Here is an 8,919-nt window from a genome sequence, read left to right on the forward strand (position 1 = left end):
GAGTCCTGCGGCTCCTAAGTGGGTGTCTAACCACAAAACTTCCTGTCTTCATCTGAGTCAAGATGCTTGCTCATCATTTTTTAAAAAAACGCTATCCTAATCTTTTTTCTTCACTTTGTATTTCATGTGTCAATGCAGCTTATGGGGTGAGAAAGAAATGAACTAACAACCTAATCACATATACTCGCAGAGCCCAAAGTAAGTTTTCTATTGCAGCGTTCTATCCAGTGTTTTTTTTAGTGTATGGGAATAAAGCGCTGATTTGCATCTGACTGTAAATTAAACTCAGACGAGTGATGCTGTAACCATTCTGCCTGACTCTCTTGGATGTTGCTTACCCTTGAGGGAAAATGCTAAGCAGGACCTGTGGCAGCTCCTGGCTCAGAACAGCCACAGCCCAGCGCTTTAAAGGCAATTAGCATTTATTGCAATATATTGCAATAGTAAGAGTTGACTATGAAGAAATGCAAAAAACCAAGAAAAAGTGAGTAACAGAATAATACAACAGCTCCTGTGTGGGGAGACTGTGCTGGCTGGGACCCCTCAGCCTGGGCAGCGAGGGGTGGAGTGGGGAGAGGATTACCAAAGCCTGCAAAGGGTAACTGGGGCAAAGAGTATGGGGAAGGGTGCTAGAGAGAATCAAGGATCCTAAAAGCCAGTTTGAGAGCAAATCAGGGGAGCTTATTCCTCATACAGCAGTCCTAGCCCTGCTGAATGATTAGCCAAGGATATTTACAAAAACATGCAGAAGTTTCACAGGCGCTCAAGGGGAGAATGAACAAGGACGTGAAGGGCCAGTGAGAATCACCAGACTACAGCTAGCTCATCAAAATACCTGGAACTGAAAATATTAAAGGCAGAGAGATTACTGGGGGAGAATGGAAGATGTATTTGCCCTTATCACAGAATCACAGAATCGTAGGGGTTGGAAGGGACCTCCAGAGATCACCGAGTCCAACCCCCTGCCAAAGCAGGTTCCCTACACCAGGTCGCACAAGTTGGTGTCCAGGCAGGTCTTGAATATCTCCAGAGAAGGAGACTCCACAACTTCCCCGGGCAGCCTGCTCCATGAATATTATATTTATTATTATATATATTTTTTATATATTACATATATATTATATTTTATTATATTTATTATTATATGTTATATTACTGTTCTGTAGGTATCTGCCTGCAGCCAGGTTAGGAAAATGAACTCTGGACTCACAGGAGCTCGGTCTAATGCAGTATGGTCTGTGTTACATCAGACCATCAAGCGTGGCTTTTAAGAAGCTGCTGAGTGTCCTACTTACCTGCCCTTGCTTTAGGTCCAGTGGTACCCGGGACAGCAATATGGAAGGCAGTTTGTGGTCATAAGAGATTTGGGCACGCAGTTCAGCCCAGCACTCAGGTCACAACCAGCTGCACCATGACTGAGTCACTAAGAAACTGCCCTGCAAGAGTTGGTACGTGCAGCCCTGCCACTGCCTGCACATCTCCAGCACAAGGAATTGGAGCAGCAATCTTGTATCCCAACTACCAGCTTCGTGCTCTGCAATTACAGAGAACCAGGAAAGAAAAACAAGGCTGATCTCTAGCAGGAAATTGGTGAGGATCAGGCAGCACAGTGTGCCTCTGGGCAGGATTCAAAGAAGTGAGAAGCAGCATATTACAGTGATCCAGCTCGTCATACAGGCCGGTTGCTGCTGAGATAGCTACAATTGCATCCCCAAGACTAAGCTTACAAGAAATACGTGGGCGCTAAAATGTGACCAGAGTCCTATCCTTCTGCCTGTGGAAACCTCACTTAGAACCCATTAAGGGCTAAGGGCAAGACAAATCTCTAACATGCAGATGAAAATTTTGCTAGTTTACTCTTTCCACCGTGGGTTGTTCTTTTCTAATTTTGTGTTGCTATTTCCCTTCTGATAATTGTGGCCCCTTGCAGAAAGTCTGGACAAGTGTTTCAAAAACACTCCTCGAAGAGGGATGTGGTGTTGGTTATGGATATTTAGAGCCACTGCTCTGAGAGATCACGAACACTCACGGATGTGAGAGCCTCTGTCAACAAGAAGAAAGACAGATCTGCTTTCGTTCTCTGACTGCACTGGCACGAGCCTCTGCCCTCCAGAATAGCAGTGAAAAAGATGTTCTGCTAAATAGTATGGTGAGGTAATGACTTGTTAGCACATCAGGCTCGCTGCTGCACCTTCACTGAACGTCACCCTGTTCTGGTATTCGACGTGTTTTTCCTTATAGTTTCACAAAGTTATAATTAGAGATTCAGCTGCCCTCTAATGGCACTGATTTTAGCAGATGACAGCCGCACTGCTTTCCTGCATGGTGCAACGTTACACAAAGCTCTGTTGAAAGCTTCTGCAGTATATGAAGAAAGCAATGATATTTTAGATACTAATAGTTTCTTTATACATCATCTTGGAAATCCACTGATTGCTATGCAAGCATAAAATTGATTGTTTGGAAGTTATCAGGAAAACTTTTACACTTCAGGTGGGAGCTAGATAGATTTTGCTGGATTTTGTCAAGCAGAGAGGCAATTTGAGTTAATGCACATTTTCTCCCTGTAGCCAGAGTGACACTGATCTCCCTTCAAGCCACAGGCAGTAGGACAGCAGGGCTGCAAAGCCTTGGAGCTGCGAGCACAGCTTTGTTTGCCTCTGCACTGCTCTGAATCCGTCCCAGACCACTCACAGTACTGCAGTCCATCTGTACACAAGGGCTACGCCGACTGAAGGCCCTGATAAACTCTCATCATTCAGACAACACGTGCCCATCTTTTGTCTCCCTGGATTGTATTCCTCACTGTGATAAAACTCACTTTTATTTCTACAGTTTTGCCTTGCATAGTAAGATTTTATTATTTTTATGTTTGTAATGTTTTCTTTCATTTCCATTTCTATTTCTTTCCTAAGCTACTTCAACTGTAATTGCTCTTAAAATCTTTCCTACCAGAAAGTTTTTTTCTACAGTATATTTTAAATTTTAATTCTAAGAACTTGTTGCAAGGCAATAAATATAGCCTAGATTATGGGCAAGTTCAGACCCCAGTCTGAATAACACAGCAAGTCCCCATCCCTGCAAGGGTTACACTTTTTGTCTGTGAGCACACAGCCAGGGGTACCCAGAGAGCCCCAACAGCAGAGCCCCAGCAGTCCTTCCCTGAGCAGGAAGAATCCTCAGCAAGATATCCTGTAATGAAGGGTCTCTCTTTGCCCTGGTTTTCAGAGATCCCGGGTAACTGTAACCACAACCCAGAATACCTGAAACTACAGATGTTTGACTTATCTATTCCCAAAAAACAGAGCTGGGAGTGCATTTATGAGCACTGCTGTGTTACAGGTAACAACAAACAGGCTCAGATCCCAAGGTGGCCAGGACACATCACTCACTGGTATCCAACACGTCTCTCCGTTCCTCTGCCATACTCACATCTTTGCTGCTTGCTCCTCCTGCAGGGTTTCACGAAGCACCTGCAGCGTTCCCTATTCCACAGACTGGCAAAACCCAGCCTGCCTTGCCCTGGGCTTCGCTGGGCGTTAGCTAACAGAGACCTTCAGCTAAGCTTTTGACTCAGAGCTGGCTCTCTCTAAGTTCCTTGCAAAACAGCTTTAAGTTCACCATGCAACGCCAGAATCTACAAGTGACCCAGGTACAATCCCCAGCCCTCTGCTTCTCTAAGACCATTCATTGCTATCTACAAACCGAGGCTGAACAGAGATAACTGGAATGATACCAGAGGAGAAGCACTGAGAGGAGGAGATTTGAGGAGGAAGCAGCTCAGTGCAGCGGGTGAGAGGAGGGCCGTGGCACTGGTGTGACCCACTGGGAGGAGGAAGCAGCAGAGCCTGTGTGCTGCCATGGGGTGGGCAGGCAGCATTTGGACATTTCTCTCGATGTTCAAAAAGCCATGGGGTTAATTCAAGGTTAATTCGGAAAAGCACAAGCTTATTTCTGGACCTACTCTACTTTCCTGTCCTAACAAGCAATAATTACACACCAATGTTATACATAGCTGTGAATTTTAAGTCAGAGGCTTGGCGGAGGGGTGAGGCCGCGGGGCTGCACTGGGCTGGGTGCTGCGGGGCAGGGCGTGGAGCACTGCTGCCTTTATCTCAGCTGTCACCATGAACTTTTCAACTCTCACAGATGCAGAACAGTCTCAGCACCATCCCCTCTATCACCTGCTGTTTCAAACAGTTGGGCAGCCTAGTGCAAAAGGAACAGTAGGCAAGCCAAGCATGCGGGCCAAGCCTGCTCCATGCCCACAGGGAGGGTTTAGGCGTAGGGTCCTGCTGTGCCCCTGCTTTGGCCACTGTGCTGGCCCTCAGGATCTTACTAGAGCTCGGGGGGGGAGCACAGGCAGCTGGGCTGTGTTGCGACTCCCAGCCTGTGCTTCAGGTGGGGAGAAGCTCCAGCTGAACACAGAAAGCACACTTGGGCTGCACGGCCTCGCGCAGCCACGCAGCCCTTCTGCACATGCGTGTTCCCCAGGGCCTGAGCTGAGCTGGCAGCCTGGAGCAGCACAGGGCTGTCCTCACAAGCCCCTGGGGTTCACCCGATGCACGGAGTGGGGCCATGTTCCTGCAAGCACAGGTTGCCAAGCAGACATTCACTCTATTTGCAAAAAACATTAAACAAAATAAGCCATTGGGTTTCTCCATCCCTCCCTTCGCGGGCCTCACCGCTTCTTCATCGTTCTGTCAGTGTGGTATTTAATGCCTATATTTAAAGCCCCGCAGTCTCCTCAGCAGTGCCCTACAGACTGACTGAGCGTTATGTGGTCGCCCTGCAACACCACAGGAGCCCCAGCCATGCACTCCACCACTACAAAGCCCTTGTACAATGCTGCTTTTTATATCTTGCACTAAGCTAAGTGCTGAAGCAGACACAACTATTGGCGTCTGGTGTCTGCTGAGCTTTATTTTGAGGTGCTTAAACTTAACAAACCTTTTTTTAGGCCCATATGCACAGATCAGGTGGTCACCTGTGGCAAGATGTTTATTCTCAGATTTTAGCCAGTGTCAGGGAACAGCCTTCTCCAAACATCGCTGGAGCTATTTAAGTAGCTGCTCACAGTTACCCGTCGGTTCACACCAAACACCACAGACTTGTTCATTGAGCAACAGCTCCTGGAGACAAAGGTGAAAGCCATAGGCAGCTCAATCTCAACTTACCCATGGGATTTTACAGTTCTGCTGTAAATGAGTATTTACTTTTGAAGAGCTGCACGCCCAGTATAGTTTACCGCTGCATTAATCTTGAAACTAGCAGATTTACCTGGCAGTTTGGCAGCTGCTAATATCCCTTAGTATCCTTATCCTGACTGTATTGCAGGCTGCGGAAAGGCAGAGAAATGCCTGGTTCTTGGACAGATGAGCATCCAGCTGTGGCACAGCAGACTCTCAAGACTGGTGAATGTGCTCAGGACCAGTGGCAGCTTCCTAGAAGAGGATGGATGCAAAAGCATTAGTACAGACAGGTGGTGAAGCCTGGAAGTTAGGATGGTTCAATTTTCATATGTCTGATGGCCATGTTCCTTGGCACTTCTCACCTCAGGACTACAGCATCCTTCTTCCTTTTTTCCACACCCCCCACTTTGCCTTCCTCCCCCACTGTGGTGCTCCTCACCTCGCTCCCTCACCCCCTCACACAGCCCCTGCCTGCGGCTGCTGCTCTGACTCGCCCAGCCTACGCGCCTGCAGGCTGCCATCACCTGCTTCAGCCTGGAGCCCCACAAGCCCGCAGCTGGGTGTGGGACAGACTCTTTGCATTGCTTAGTCACCCTGAGCATCTTGGAGCAGCAGGAGGGGCAGCCCTGTGTTGTGGGTTCGCCATCACTGTTGCTGCTGTATTGAAGAGTGCACAGATACATCACACAGGTAAAGCTCAAAGCAGAAAAGACAAGGGAAGCTTAAGCATGACCGCTTCCTCGGTGTTCTGCTGCAGTCTGTACTCCCTGCCTCATCTGCAAATTGCCTGAACAGGGTTTAGATGAGGAGGCTCTTTGGCTTTTGTACTTCCTTCCTCTGAATAATTTCATCTCAGGGATTCCAACAAGGCCGTTGGACTGAATGGATCATGAACATTATTTATCTGCTGGGCTCAGCAGGAACAGCTTTGCACCTAAGGTCCCACACTGGCTTGAGTGACATCGTCCTAGGTTTATGCAGGTGTCAGGTGAACAGGACTGCCCCAAGCTCAGCCCCAGTGGGTGCAGAGCGATGATCGGGTTACCTGCAGTACCAGCCTCACTTGGGAGCAGGGCAGTTCTCTCTGCAGTGATGTTATCTTTGTTCCTGGTTTCTGGCAGAAGAACAGCTCACACATGCTATTAGCAGATGGCATGAGATGCACACGGAATTTGCACCCAGAACATTTCTCCCATTCTTCCTTCCAGAACGAAGAAGTGAAAATTCAAGCTAAAAGCATGCACTGACTGCAGCCCTGCAGCCCAGGCTTGAGTACAAACCTCTCAAACACTTCGGTCTCTGCTCAGTTAACTACTCAGCACATGCCCTTTCAGTCAGAAATGCAGGGAGTGCATTTCTGTAAAACCATGCTCCTTAATGCCCTTATGTCAGCTCCTTTCGAGATCAGCTGTGAACAAGCAGCACACATCACAGGACGTGTCTCCCCAGTGAGCTGAGGCATCCATCTGTGGCCCGTAAGCAATCGCTGCAGGCTTGACAGAATATAGCAAACTCTGCATCCACAAAGAGGAGTGCATAGGTTTACGTTTCAGAAAAATAAACGTCCGGGATGGCACGATCCAGGAGCCTGGGCTTGCGCTCAGCTCCAGGAGGAGGCACTGGCCTGATGAATCCCACTGCACCCCTATTTGTGCTGCTGCGAGCTGAGACTGAACGGGTCTGCTCCATTGCTGTAGCCATACGATTGAGTGCTTTCCTGAATAACCCTTCACTTTCGATCTGAACGTCGTCTTAACTTTAAAGAAATGGCTCTATGAAAACCTCCCTGTTTGCAGTTCTTTTACTTCAAACATATTATGATTTTCTTCATCTCCGTGCAGGGAGGTGGGTCTCGTCCAGCGCTGCTCCTGAGCCGGAAGGAAAACAGGCGCTCAAACAGGAGCGCTTCCAGAGCACCTCAGCATTCCGTTTACACGAGCACGCTCCCGATCTGCTGCGCACTGTCCCGAAGGACGATCTTACTCCAACTCCACGAACCCGTGCAGAAAAGCAGCAGACCCAAAATTACGAGGAAACGCGAGCCAAGCACTCAGGACCCAAACCTGAAGCGCCCTCGCCGCCCCACGTGCCGCAGGGCGCGGCCTGGAGCTCACGGAGCAGCGCCCGCCCGCACCGCGATCACCGCTGCCGCCTACAGGGGACGCGGCCGCCCGCGCACAGCGGGGCACGAAGGAAGGTCCGAAACGCAGCAGCTCCCCAGTTGTAAGCAGACTTCAGTCTCTCCTGAAGGCCCGTCCGCGCTTTCAACTGCGGTACTGCTGCAGCTCAGGGCAGAGGGGCGGCAGAGAAATAGCGCTTTGTGCCTCTGCCAGTACTGAGCTGTTGAAATCACGCTTTCGTGTGTGCCCGGTTAAGCCGTCCGCTGGGAAAAGAAGAAAAAAAAAAAAAAAACGGAGAAAAAGAGTTCATCACAGGGGCACTTTTGCACCTACTATGGAATTTATTTCCTTAAAAATTATTTTCCCTGAAGGCTCGTAGAGATTACAGCCCCAGATAACTCGCATTGTTTGGTGCCATGCAGTGGAAAGAGCTGAAATGGCAGCAGAAGGGGCACAGCCAGGCCCTGCAGCAAGATCTGGTAATGGAACAACCAAACCACCTCCTGCGTGCAGTGACAGCAAGAGCAGAAGGAAAATAAAAGTTGAACAGGGAATGCAGGAATGTAGCATTTCTGTTATATTTTTACCATACTAAAAAAATAAAATCTTCATGTGGCTAAAAAATCTAAATGCGGTGTATTCTGTAATTCCCATCTAATTTTGTGAAACAGATTGTCACTAAGGCTACTGGTACCTCAGCTCTTTGCTCTGTAACTTTCTTCTGAAGTTCAAAGCCAACAAGCTACTTCAGGTTGGCATCTTCGTATGCCCTTTCCTTTCTTTGATGCAAATATAACATGTAAAATTCCCTGGTGCTTTTCTCACTCCTTCCTAAAGTTTATCTTCTCAGTTGCCCTCCTTGGTACAATCAGACCCTTTTTCACAGTTGGGTAAACCTCGAAAACCATTCAGAGTGGGAACCACATGAACCAGTTCAGCAAACAGCAGGCAGCTGTGCCTCAGAGGCCTTTCCGAAGGTCAAACATCTCTAGGTAATTTGTCCAGCTGCTTTAGTTGTTAAACAGAAGCCCACTGAGGCTGAGGAAAAAAACCAACATAGCTTTCTAGAGGTGTCTGATTAGCTCACCACATATTCCTGCATGATTTCCCTCAGCTTGGCTGTCCTTTGTACGTCAGGACTCCAGTCACCTTCATCTTTGTTTTCGTGTTATTTTCTTGTTGGCAAGTTGTGCTGTATGTAATCTTTCAGATAAAGATTCACATCTTCCCTATTAAATTGAATACGTTTATTTGCCAGCAGCTGGGCTGCTGCCTCTTAAGAGAGCCCAGGCTGAGGGTGAGAACACCTGGCCCCATGGCAGTGCTTTGGGGCTGAGTCACAGGCTGCCACCTCTAGAAGTCACCTGCTTCTACACAATGCATGTAGCTCACTGCTGCCCAGAGAATGAAAGAGACATTCAAATATGCATTCAAGTAGGTTCTTACACTTCTCAGTCCAAAAGCCCTTCCCCACAAGAATTAGTGGACATGGCTGGGGGTTGCGTTCCAGTTACTTTTCCTTTCTTCATGTGCAGTACAGGCTCCAAACAGAGAACAGCAGACTAGAAATGGAAAGCCAATAATAAATAAAACAGCAGCCAAAAAAA

General features: G+C 48.1%; 1 long non-coding RNA gene across 2 annotated transcripts in view; it reads right to left on the reverse strand.

Moving 5' to 3' along the window:
• Positions 1-3,394: 3,394 nt before the first annotated feature.
• LOC104912739 overlaps positions 3,395-8,919 on the reverse strand; it is a 10,090-nt gene continuing 4,565 nt past the window's right edge. The window contains exons 2-5 of one of the 2 annotated variants that reach the window (XR_004160889.1): positions 8,759-8,874; positions 6,238-7,575; positions 5,281-5,444; positions 3,401-5,132 (exon numbers count right to left, since the gene is read on the reverse strand). This is a non-coding gene — a long non-coding RNA (uncharacterized LOC104912739). Of the gene's footprint in view, positions 5,133-5,280; positions 5,445-6,237; positions 7,576-8,758; positions 8,875-8,919 lie in introns of both variants that reach the window. The other variant, XR_004160890.1, reaches the window with a different exon arrangement.

The sequence above is a fragment of the Meleagris gallopavo genome, chromosome 11 (genome assembly GCF_000146605.3).
Source record: "Meleagris gallopavo isolate NT-WF06-2002-E0010 breed Aviagen turkey brand Nicholas breeding stock chromosome 11, Turkey_5.1, whole genome shotgun sequence".
In the NCBI taxonomy this organism is placed as follows: Eukaryota; Metazoa; Chordata; class Aves; order Galliformes; family Phasianidae; genus Meleagris; species Meleagris gallopavo.